Source organism: Chenopodium album, chromosome 10 (assembly GCF_948465745.1).
Source record: "Chenopodium album chromosome 10, dcCheAlbu1.1, whole genome shotgun sequence".
Lineage (NCBI taxonomy): Eukaryota > Viridiplantae > Streptophyta > Magnoliopsida > Caryophyllales > Amaranthaceae > Chenopodium > Chenopodium album.
Genome location: NC_137843.1, coordinates 31,807,703 through 31,821,041, shown reverse-complemented (window position 1 = coordinate 31,821,041; position 13,339 = coordinate 31,807,703). Strand labels below are relative to the sequence as shown.

The 13,339-nt window shown below is 38.2% G+C and overlaps 1 non-coding gene across 1 annotated transcript; it reads left to right on the top strand.

The window, feature by feature from the left end:
• The first annotated feature begins 13,232 nt into the window (after positions 1–13,232).
• Positions 13,233–13,339, top strand: LOC145565911 (small nucleolar RNA R71). The gene has a single exon (XR_014095265.1). It is a non-coding gene; the product is annotated as a small nucleolar RNA R71 (small nucleolar RNA).

Here is a 13,339-nt window from a genome sequence, read left to right as displayed (position 1 = left end):
AAAACACTTCGGAAAAACACGTGCCTGGTTGGGCGAAGGCCCGCCCAATCGGGCCCGCCTTTTCTCCTCCCTCTATCTGGCTGAGTCTTCACCCGATCAGGCAATGAGCCGCCGATTGGACCTGGTCTTCTTCCAAGCCGGATCTTCTCTTTGAGCTTCAAATGCTTGTGGCCCAATTTCTTCTTCTTCCTTGGTCCATTACTTGGACCAATTCCACGAATCAAGCCCCTAATCATCGAAATCCTCGGTCTTGGGCTACAAAAGACGGTCATGAATGTAATCATAAATTCCGATATCTCGTAGTGGCCGAAAAACCATATATTCACCAAAATTCGAGAAATTCCTACAAAATAAATGCCAACTCTACAAAACACTCGAAATCACACATTACTACTATAAAAAGCCCTGAAGAGATCAAATATGCATATAAATGACCGTGGGACGGGTAATAAAATAGCATATATAACACACATATCAATAAGTCCCCAAATATTGTTAGAAATTTATTATACGTACTTTTTTTTAGGTTTAATGAAAAAGTTCTTATCATTTTACGTAAAACGAGAATTATTTAAGAGGTTTTAAATAAATTTTTAAATTATTTAAAGGGTTTAAAACCTTAATTATGTTGCTGGAAAGTTGTTTAATTAAGGGATTAATTGAGTTTTATTATTTGAATTGTAGGAGAATTTAAGTTAGGAAACTGTTAGAAAGTGTAGCCGAATTGAGAAATATTCAAGGTATGTATGCGCATAATGACGTAAAATTAATATAAAAAAATACGCGTAGTAACTTGTTAGGAGTTTTAATAAAATAAAAATCTACAATCCTATGTTGTACGAGCTGACGTAGATTAGAGGACTAAGAGAGGTAGAAGATAGGATAAGACTAGCTTGACACAAAAATATTAAAAAAAAAGTTTGACGCTAAAATGAACTCCTAAACTAGGCAGGATGTAGTATTCCGGTTATAACTTTTGATCTGTGACTCCGATTGGGATGAAACCAATGCCAAATGAAAGATAAAACCCAAGTCTACAGATCCATAGGTGGCACGAGACATAAATCTTTCTATATTTCCTTCTATAACCAAAAAAAAAAGTGACGCTTGTACAGTACACGGGAATAAAAAATTGAGTTAACTCAAAAAAAAGAATCTATGACTCGACTCTAAAAAAAGGAGGGTTAGAAAAGGGAAAAAAAATATAAGTCAATAAAAATATGCAAATATAAGCACATTGTCACGCATGATGCAAAGTTTGCAACCTAGAGTCTTGTTTCTATGTTCATGCTAATGGTCGGCTTAATTAGGTGTCAAATGGTACCATGGATAAGAGTTTGGACGCGTTAGCAAGGCATCCTCCCTTGAGGGTGTATGCTTACGGGCGGGTTTGCGAGTTCGTGATGAAATCAAACTTAACTCCATGGTTTGGGTGGATTTAAAAACTCGGAGGAACCCTTATTGCCATGAGCGTTTTTGGGTCGATAGAGCTTAAATCCCCCAGGGCTAGCCATATACGTAGAACACGTATTTTTATGGCAAAATAGGTAAGCTAAAGTGCATATGCATATGTTACATGCCAATTAGATCGTAGGAATACAATTCAAGAATCTTTCAAGTCTCATCCACTCATCTCAAATAAATACCGATCACTACTCAAATCGATAATAACCAAGAATCCTCCTAGTTGAATCGCCAAATTGTAGGCGTCATTAGAAGCGCACCTAGTTAAGCATGTTGTGAATATGCTTGGCACTTATAGGAAGTGGGAATAATTGACATAATACGATTAGGACAAGGAAAGTAGGGAGCCGCTAACAAGTTTTAAGGAACTTGTAAACCGTTCAAGGATCTTTTAAGGCAACCACGAATAAGGGACAACGATTGACCTGTGAAGGTTACACTCTATTCATAATCCATGAGATTACTAATTCCATATGGTTTGGTACCACGAAAAGAGAATCGGGGATGATGGTACAAAGTGAGTCATGGAGTCACATTCACTCGTACGTAGCCTCTACTCGATTCTCATAGTGAAAAGTATTTCCTAAGATCTCAAAGGCATACAAACAAAGATTTAATTTGCTCCAAACTTCATTAGGCTAAGTTGGTTGAATATTAATGCACACATAATTCTAAATATTAGTGATCACTTGATTAAGCAACAAGATTAAAAAGGAGCCTGAACCGATCATCCAAATAAATTATTTTATTAGTCGTGATTTTCAATTACATATTCCCTATAAACATGCAAATATGGTGATCAACAATAAACAATTAAATAAACAATAATATTGGAAGCAATTTAACCATAATATCGTTAGTCAAATCATCAAAAACATAATAATTTAATAAACCTAAACATGATACTAGCTATATAATAATAAGTAATTAAATTAATTACTCACGTTTCGCACTTCTTTAAATTGCTAGATTATGAATAGATCGTTAGTAACTTCAATTCAAAGAATAATAAATCAAATTGAAATTAAATTAAAGTTTATTTGGTCCAAACCCTCAATTGGTTCTACCTTTCACGCCTTGGTTTAAGTACGGAACTTTAGGTGTTGTATGGAATCTTTGGAGTGCTTAAGGAAGGAATGATGTAATTAAAAGGGTTATGTTTAATGCTAGAGTATGAGAGAGAAAAAAAATGTGTGTTAGTGCCCCAAAACTAGGAAATATGGGGGATGCAGTCTGGAACCCTTGAAATGAGTGCCTCTGAAGAAAAAGGTACCATGGCACTGCAATTAGTACAGTGTCACGATATCTTTACCGTGGCGCGATACTTTTCGGTTTTTTTGCGTTTTAAAAACTTAGATAACTTTTGATTCGTAATTTGGAATAAGTCATAAAATATATCGTTGGAAAGATCTTTAAATCTACTTTCCAATTCAATTTTAATCGGGCAAAAATATTTAGTAGATTTTAAGATATGACTGTTGTTGTAGATTTTAAGATATGACCGTTTTAGTACAAGGGTGATGGTTTTGGGCCGAGTTTTAGTGTTTTGCTCATATTTTTGTTGATAGGCTAAAGTCGTATCACCTAATCAAAAGTATTACATAAGTCCTCTAACTAATGTAGATAGGGAAGTAGGGTCGAATCCATAGGGAAACAAGTCTTTTTATTCCTAATTAATTAATATAATCTAAACTATTAAGTAACCAAATTGTTGTTATTAGAAGGGAATTAAACTACAAAGATTAAGAATAGGGAAAATCAATTAATAAAAGGCTTAGGGTTACACGTTCACTAATAATTAATAATCCGGGATAAGACATAACAATCAATAATCAAAATTGCACATATAACATGATTAATAGGCTCTCGCAATTTATTAATCAACATAGATCTAACAGGCCCTCGCAATTTACTAGATCTAAGTTCCTATTGAAAATAGCCTTTAATATCAAATTAACATCTGCTCGATTCATTAATTCAACATTGCTATACTTTTACAATCAAATCACATCTGCTCGATTCATAATCCAATTGTAAAGAATTAAAACAATTCAATAAAAAATTATCATGCAATATCAATAATCAATAATAATAAATTATCCCTTCATATTAATTATGGATCCCCCAAGAACCCTAGAATTAAACTACTCACACATAATTAAATCTATACAAATCAAGGCATATGAAAAAGACATGATTAAGATCAAAGACAAGAAAGTAAGTAATTAAGGAGAGAAGAAACCGAAAGTAGGGAAATATGAAATTGTATCAAAAGGAAAAAACTTGAATTTAACAATAATCACCAACTAAAATCTCACTAAAAGTTTTGAATGTGAAAAGAGAATAATGAAAATCGTAACTAAGAAAGATTACAAAAGAGTATTAATCCTAAGCTCGAAGATTAGCCAAGAACAAAATCCTAAACCCTCTGAAAATACACGGGCCCGATCGGGCGGCCCGCATTTTTTTCCTCGTGTGCTCGTTTCTGGGCAGCCGCCCAATCAAGCCAATGGCCGCCCGATCGGGCCCGGCTTTCTTTGGCCGAAACCTTGAGCTTCTCTTCTAAATCTTTTGGGCTCCAATTATCAAGGCCCAACTCCTTCTTCTTGGTCCATTACTCAGACCAATTCCACGAACCAAGCCCTTAATCACCGATATAATCGGTCTTGGGCTATAATCAACGGTCATAAATATGCTACAAGCTCCAATATCTCGTAGTGCCCGAAAAACCATAGGATTTGCCGACATATCCGGAAAATTCCTACAAAACAAATGTCAACTCTACAAAACACTTGAAACCACACATTAGTACTAAAAGTAGCTCCGAAGAGCTAAAATATGCATATAAATAACCGTGGGACGGGGGGATAAAATAGCATATAAAACACATATATCAAATTCCCCCAAGCCAAACCCTTGCTTGTCCCTAATCAAGGCAATGAATCAAAACGAATCATAACTTCACCCCGAATTAAAATCCAAAATCCATAATGCAACTCAAAGCCAATCTAATAAACATGCATCATAATCAATCACTCAAATCCATCCAATTACCTATCTTCCCTAACAATTGTCAAGTAGAGCAAACCACAAGAGCATATAGAATTCAAGACTAGTGCTCACACACTCAACTCTCATTTATGTGGCGAGTAAAAGATGTACCCGTTTGCTCTCCAACCAACCCCTTTAATGTGAACAATGTTCTCCCAAACTCACAACACTCGTGTGTTTAAAGAGATAAGCACTCAACCTAGATAGTCAACTCGGAATATATCAAGTCATCCTTCGCATTGATAAACAACTACTTTCACATCCATATAATTCTATGCACAAAGGTCGGAAGGTCTTTAAAGCTTGTAATGTAAGGCTAGGGTAAAGGGTAGGAAATATTTGGGAAAATGTGAGAGAAAAGTCATGCTTAGGGGAGCCAAATCCTAATAAAACCAAGGCCAAAAATAAATATTGACCAATCATCTCCAACACAACTCAACTCCACAAAAGTTCACCAAACAACCAAATCAATACTAACAATATCACCATCACTTACAACTTCACTTATAAAGATATGATAATATAGAACTTGAGTGAATAAACAAACTTTGAATTATTTCTTTCTTTTCTTCAAAATTTTTTTCCTTTTTGAATTCTTCTCCTTTTTTTCCTTTCTTTTGAGAAACCTTCACATAGAACATTAGAACATTGAAACAATTTTTTCCTTTTGCTCTTTTTTTCTTTTTATCTCACATTGGAATTTTCAACTTTGAACAACAAATTCTCATTTTTTTTTCCAATCAAAAAATCTAAAGAACAAATCATTCCTCTTATTTTCCCATATTGTGCAATTATGAGCACACTACAACTCCCTCACCTCACTAACTAAAAGCTCCCCCAAGCCAAGCTTGGGACTAGTAACCAATGGGGCTTAAATAGGCTTGTAATGTGGCTAAATGAACAATAAAAGGGCACAAGCAACAACATAGGTAGCAAGAAGGGAACAAATGTATCTAATATCGTCTGAAGGCCACCTAAAGAGAATGAACGCCTTCGTCCTCCTCAATGTGCAAAATAATGAATCATAAAAACATTACTCATAGTTGCAAACCAATACTCAAATTCATTGACATACCAGGAACTAACACACATTCCTAATCAAATCAACTAGTCAAGCACTATATTCACAACCAGTTGGACAACAGTGACGCATGTTAAGGCTCTAAGGTAATCAAACACCAAATCATAACCAACTAATCCACAATGTTCATTATCAGTAACCAAGAGTTAAAACAATTTTTATCAAGGGGCACAGGGAAGCATGATTCATTTTTTTCATTGGAACATATTTTGCATTTTTTTTTTTTTGAAAACAATAAAACTAACCTAAGAAAGCAATAAAAAGAGAAAAGAGATAGAGTATGCCATATATACAAAATCATCTCCCCCTAAGCCAAATCAATCAATGCCCTCATTGTCTTGGGAGTGTAGCTACGAAAAGCTACTCCTCATCATCCTCCATCCGAGCATAACCGCTCCTACCTCCATGACTAGAGCCGGCTCCTCCGTGACCCGAACCACCTGAAAATAGTTAGGATCCACATTCCCCCCCCCCCCAATCCCACCAAAAAGAACATCGGCCCCGTAACCATGGACGGAAAAATAGTCCACATAACTACCAAAAGCATCGGGGGTCGAATATCCTCCTTGAGGATATTGAAACCAATCGGAAACTAAAGCCTCGGGGGGAATAGCCCTCGGCGAGCATAGTTAGCATACATGGGGTATAAGCCCCTCCCTAGGTTTCGTTCCACATAACCAACCCGTCTATCTACAGATTCTACCCTAGAGTCAAGGTTTTGGACCAAACCCTCTACCCTTCCTTGGCCCATCTCGATCCTATTAAGTTGGCTCTGAAAAGCCGAGAAGTCATAAGGTGAATTAGGATCAATGTTGTAGTTAACGGAAGAGGTAGGGATGTCATGCATGTAGGGTTTGGCTGGTGGTTGGAAATGAGGTTGTGGTTGAGGTGGAGATGGAGGTGGAGGTGGAGAATGGTGAGCCTCTTGTGCCTCTCCAAGATTACCTAGCTCGAAGGTGTAGGTGGTTTTACCCTTATCAAACTTAGTCAAGTTAGGGTTAGGCAATGTAAAAGCTTGGTCTCTCCTACCCGACTCCCTATGAATTATCCACCACACCTCATCGGGCCTAGTCACACTATAGGTTTGTTGGATCCAATTAAGGCTCCCTAAGTAGGTAAGGTCCATTAAGGTAGGGTCGTCCACTCTCCTATGGTCATTGGGCGTAAAACCCGTCAATTTAACTGCAATGTAGGTGACTAACCCACCAAAATAAATAGGTTTACTAGCTCTAGAAGCCTCGGCCGCCCTAGCACTACGTTGGAAGTGTTGGGTCATCCTAAGGGGAATGTTCAACTTCCCACAACTAGGGATCAAATAGGAGGCCAACAATTCCAACTCATCCCTCCTAACATTAGCCGGTTCATGTCTCCCAAAGATGGTGAGGCTAACAAATCTTTGCCAAAATTTTGGCACGGGATGGTGTATAATGGTCCCTTTAGCATGTTGGAGGTTGTCTAAAAACTCCCCCATGAGAGCTAGGTAAATTTCGGCACAAAAGTCTCGGGGTGGTTCCATGGGTTTGTCGGATTTCAAGTCAAAGATTTTTCCAAAGTCTTGTAAAGAAAGTCTCACATCATTATTAAGCAACTGAAATTCAACATAATAAACAGTTGAACTTGACTTAATTAAATTAAAAGTAGAGATGAATTCCACAGTTAAATAGTCATATGTATCATAATGCAAGTTAAACAAACTACTCATGTCAATTCCCTTGAACAATTTTTCTACTTGTTTATCAAATTCTAATCTAATCAAGGTAGGATGGTGAACAAAGCGAGTAGCGATTACCTGCCTCGAGATGAGGTTGAGCATACTAGTCTTTTGTTCTTGGCTAGTGACCACCACCTCACTCCACCCCGCAATTTGAAGTTCCAGGTCGACCGTTGGTGTTGATTGCTACCTATATTGTTCACCTCTTTGAGTTCTTGAACTTTTGGAAGCCATCTTAATTGAATTTCTTGAAAACTTGAGATTTTCTCTCTTTAGGGATTCCTAAAAGTGTGAGAAAACAAGTGAAAATTTGATGGAGAATGTAGAGGAAGGTGAGAGGATTAAGAGTATGTAAAAACTTTTGAGTTTTGATGAGAGAATTGGAAACGATCTTGATTGGGAAATGAGTTTGAAAGTTTAAAAATGGAGGTTAGAGAGAGAAAGTGTAGGTGAAAGAGATGAAAGAAAGAAGAAAGTGAAAAGAAAAGAGGAGAAAGAGATTATGTATGGTTCCAGAATATAGGCGCGCCCGATCGGACGAAATTGCGGCATTCTGCATGTTCTCTTTCGCGCCTGATCGGGCTAGCTCTGCCCGATCGGGCGCAAGCTTTCCAGTTTTGTCTCTTGATCGCTCGCCCGATCGAGCGAGCATCACCCGAAATTTCTTTTTGGTTTCACTCAATTTCTCCAAATTTGCGCCCGGTCAAGCGCCTTTGCCTGATCAGGCAAAATTCCCTTCAATTCTTCTCCTGCTTGCACGCCCGATCAGGCAAGCCTCGCCCGATCAGGCAAGCCTCGCCCGATCGGGCGATTTAGCAGCTCGAAATCTCCTTTCCTTGTGCGCCCGGTAGGGCGTGGTTGCCCGATCGAGCTAGAAAAAGCTCGATCTGAACCTTCCTTGTGCGCCCGATCGGGCGAGCTGCGCCTGATCGGGCCTCTGCCCAGTTCGGAGCACTCTTTTTGCAACTTTTTCTCTTTAAGTCTCCTTACTTGATAGCTCAAAACCTACACAAAATCACTTTAAAAAGGTAAAATTGCACTCTCCTCACCTCTCTAAAAGAAAAGGAAAAATAAAATAAAGAAAAACTAGTCTAGAAAACAAGAAATACGGGTTGCCTCCCGCAAAGCGCTGGTTTAAAAGGTCTTGCACGACCATTATACTTAGCTCTAAGATGCGAGTGGAGTTAGGTGGGTTTCCTCCACCACTCCAACAGTAGCTCCATCATGATACACCTTCAATCGTTGACCATTTACTTTGAACTCTTCACCCTTTTAGTTCACTAGCTCAACCGAACCAAATTTGTTCACCTTAGTGACAGTAAAGGGACCCGACCACCTAGACTTTAGCTTTCCTAGAACAAGCTTTAATCTAGAATTAAAGAGTAGAACCTTATCACCCGGTGCAAACTCTCTTAGTAGGATCTGCTTGTCGTGCCACTTCTTGGTCTTCTCCTTGTAAATTCGTGCACTATTATACGCCGACAATCTAAACTCATCCAACTCATTGAGTTGGAGAAGTATTTTCTCTCCCGCGACCTTAGAATCCATGTTAAGCTCCTTGATTGCCAAAAAAGCCTTGTATTCCAATTCCACGAGAACATGACATGCCTTACCATACACTAGTCTATAAGGAGAGGTGCCAATTGGTGTCTTGAATGCGGTTCGATACGCCCAAAGTGTGTCATCTAGCTTCATAGTCCAATCCTTCCTTGACTTAGCCACTACTTTCTCTAGAATCGACTTGATTTCCTGATCAGAGACCTTAACTTGACCACTAGTTTGAGGATGATAACTAAGTTTGGTCCTATGATATACTCCATACTTCTTTAAAAGGTTGTCCAATTGTCTTTCATGGAAGTGAGTACCTCCATCACTAATGATAGCTCGTGGGACACCGAACCTTGGAAATATGGTCTTCTTGAAGAGCTTCATGACCACCTTGGCATCATTTGTTGGTGAAGCAATGGCCTCGACCCACTTAGACACATAATCAACGGACACGAGTATGTAACAATTTCCATTGGAAGATGGAAACGATCCCATATAGTCAATACCCCAAACATCAAATATTTCAACTTCAAGGATCCTAGTTTGGGGCATCTCGTGCTTCCTTGAAATATTTCCGGTCCTCTGGCAAGAATCACAAGACATAATAAATAACCGCGCATCCTTGAACATGGTAGGCCAAAAGAAGCCTGACTCATTAAGCTTGGCTACGGTTCTAGAAGGGCCATGATTCCCACCATATGGAGAGTTATGGCAACGTTGTAAGATGCCATTCACTTCCCATTTAGGGACACAACTGCGAAATAGTCCATTTGCACACTCACGAAACAAAAAAGGATCATCCCAAAAATAATATTTAACATCATGGAGAAACCTTTTCTTTTGTTGGTAGGACATATCTGGTGGTAGTATACCGCCTACCAAATAATTGGCATAATCCGCATACCAAGTTCCTTGTGACACAACTGGAAGGAGATTATCGTCAGGAAGAGAATCATCAATAGGTGTAGAGTCCTTACCTCTATCATATCTGATCCTAGGCAAGTGATCTGCAACTACATTCTCTACTTCTTTTTTGTCTCTGATTTCAATGTCAAAGTCTTGGAGTATGAGCACCCAATGAAGGAGTCTAGGTTTGGTCTTTGACTTGGCAATGAGATATTTTAATGCTGCATGATCAGTGAAAACAATAATTTTAGAACCAACCAAGTATGATCTAAATTTCTCTAAGGTAAAAATCACAGCAAGAAACTCCTCTGTAGTAGCATAGTTAGCTTGAGTCTCATCTAAAGTTTTACTAGCATAGTAGATAGCATGCTAAACTTTATTCTTCCTTTGGCCAAGCCAGCACCTAATGCATAGTCACTAGTGTCACACATGATCTCGAATGGAAGATTTCAATCGGGAGCACATATGATGGGAGCCGAAATCAAGGCTTTCTTGATCCTATTAAAAGACTCAAGACACTCATCAGTAAAATCAAAAGGAGTATCTTTAAGTAGAAGGTGGGTTAGTGGTTTAGCAATTTTAGAAAAATCCTTGATAAAGCAGCGATAGAACCCCGCATGACCAAGGAACTCCTTACCCCTTTTACATTGACTGGTGGAGGTAATTGCTGTATACCTTGGTCTGAAACAATGTGACCCAATACTACACCTTGTGTCACCATAAAGTGACACTTCTCCCAATTTAAAACCAAATTGCATTCTTCACATCTTTTCAAAACTTTAGCGAGGTTAGATAAACAATTATCAAATGAAGAACCATAAACACTAAAATCATCCATAAACACTTCCATAATAGACTCTATGAACTCAGAAAAGATGCTCATCATACAACGCTGAAAAGTGGAAGGTGCATTACATAATTTAAAGGGCATCCTACGATAAGCAAAATTACCATAGGGACATGTAAATGTTGTTTTCTCCTGATCGTCGGGGTGAATTGGGATTTGAAAGAATCCCGAGTACCCATCCAAATAACAGAAAAATTTATGGTTAGCCAATCTTTCCAACATTTGATCAATAAATGGGAGGGGAAAGTGATCCTTTTTAGTGGCGGTCTTTAATCTACGATAGTCAATGCACATCTTCCATCCTGTTACAGTTCTAGTGGGAATTAATTCGTTTTTATCATTTTTTACTACTATCATCCCACCCTTCTTTAGAACAACCTGTACAGGGTTACCCACTTTGAATCAGAGATAGGATAGATAATACCTGCATCAAGTAGTTTCATGACTTCCTTTTTAACAACCTCTTGCATGTTAGGATTCAACCTTCTCTGTGGTTAAATAATTGGTCTGTGATCATCCTCTAGGTGTATCCTGTGCATGCAAAAATCAAGGCTAATACCCTTTAGATCATCAATACTGTACCCAATTGCCTTCTTGTGGGTTTGAAGAACCTCTAGAAGTTGGAAAGTTTGTGGGTCATCGAGTGCAGTACTAATGATCACAGGAAGCAGTTCCTGCTCATCCAAAAATACATATTTTAAATGGGAAGAAAGAGGTTTAAGTTCAGGTTTCTTTACCTCCACAGAGTACGAATCCTGAATTAAATTTTCCACCTTACCATTCTCATCAGGGCTAAGTTGCTCGTTTGATAAAGCATGCTCAATTTCATCCACCACTTTGCTCCATATGTCAGCGTCACCTGCATTAAGTTCACAACATAGAACTTCCTCTGAAGGAACTCGTGAGAGAACCTGAGGTAAGCTATCCTGGCATATAAATCAATGACATCAATACTATAACACTTCTCCTCTAGCATAGGTCCTTTCATAACTCTCCCTAGATTACATGTAATATTATATTATCATCCCCAACAGAAAGAGTTAATTTCCCATTTTTCACATCAATAATGGCACCTGCAGTATGAAGAAAAGGTCTTCCTAAAATAATAGGAATTTGCGTATCCTCTACCATGTCTAAAACAACAAAATCAACACGGGTGAAAAATTTACCAACTCTAACAGGAACATCCTTTAAAATACCTAAGGGGTATTTAACAGAACGATCTTCCATTTATAGAGTAATATTAGTAACCTTTAAATCACCCATATTAAGCTTTGAACACACATACGATGGCATCACACTAACAGTAGCACCTAAATCACATAATGCTTTATCAATGAAAACATTACCTATATGACAAGGTATAGAAACTACCGGGATCCTTTAATTTTGGTGGAGATTTATTTTGTAGTAAAGCACTACATTCTCAGTGAAAGCTACAGTTTCAACCTCATTAAAGGCTCTCTTTCTAGTCAAAATGTCTTTCATGAATTTGGCATATGCAGGAACTTGAGTGATTAAATCAGTGAAAGGAACCATTACCTGCAGATTCTTGACGACCTCCAGAAACTTACCAAATTGCTTATCCAACTTATTCTTTGGATGTCTATTAGGGAATGAAAGTTGGATAGTAGGGCCTTGCACATCTCCACCCTTCTCCTAAGGTTTACCCTGCGAAGAAATATCAGAAGAGTTAGTTTTTTCCTAGAGCCTTGCAGGGTTAGTAACATTAGCATTTGGTACAAGGGAATTAGGATTAGGAATTGGTGTTATAACAGGTTCATCATCTTTGGGCATAGAAGGTCCATCATAGTGTGAACCACTCCTCAGAGTAATTGCATTAGCATAATCCGTGGGTTGTACTGGCTGCGATAGTAGGACTCCCTGCTGGCGAGTTTGTGGAGTAGAGGAAAGTTGCGCAATCTTATTATCCACGATTTTATTATGGGCTAAGATCGAATCAATTTGAGCATCTTTACTCTCCATGTGCTTTTACATGTTTGCTAACATCCCTCTAATTTCTGACAAGGCAAGGTCAGTAGATGGGGGAGTTTATGATTGGGGTTTCTGGCCAGAGTTGGGATGGTAATATTTCTGCTGTGGTGGTGGTTGTTGTGTTGGTTGTTGTGGAGGTGGAGGATTTTGCACATTGGTGCTCCGGTAAGAAAGATATGGATGGTTCTGGAGGCCAAGATTATAAGTGTTGGAGTATGGGTTATTTTGCCTATAGGTTTGGAAGGCATTAACTTGCTCTATAGATTTCTTATAATCTTGCTCCCAATGTCCTACAATTCCACAATTTTAACAAAAAGCTTCATTTAGTATTATTGACAGCAGAAACATTAGCTATAGAATTAGGAATAGCAGTACTAAGACTATCTAATTTTTGGCTAATAGAAGTTAATTGAGCTTGCAAAAAGGATACTGAATCAACACTATGTTTGTCTTTGTTTGCAAAACCTCTAGGATTCCTGTATTGGGAATTGTGAATCGCCATCTCTTCGATAACCTAACCTGCATCATCTACATTTAGATTCATAAATCTACAATTAGCTGCAGAATCTAAAATTGTTCTAGATGAATTTCCAATCCCATTGTAAAAAGCTTGGATTTGCCACTGTGCTAGATTATGATGGGGACACTCTCTCTGTAGATCCTTGAACCTTTCCCAAGCCTCATATAGAGTTTCATCTGGGTCTTGGGCAAAGTTTTGAATTGCACTTCTCAATAA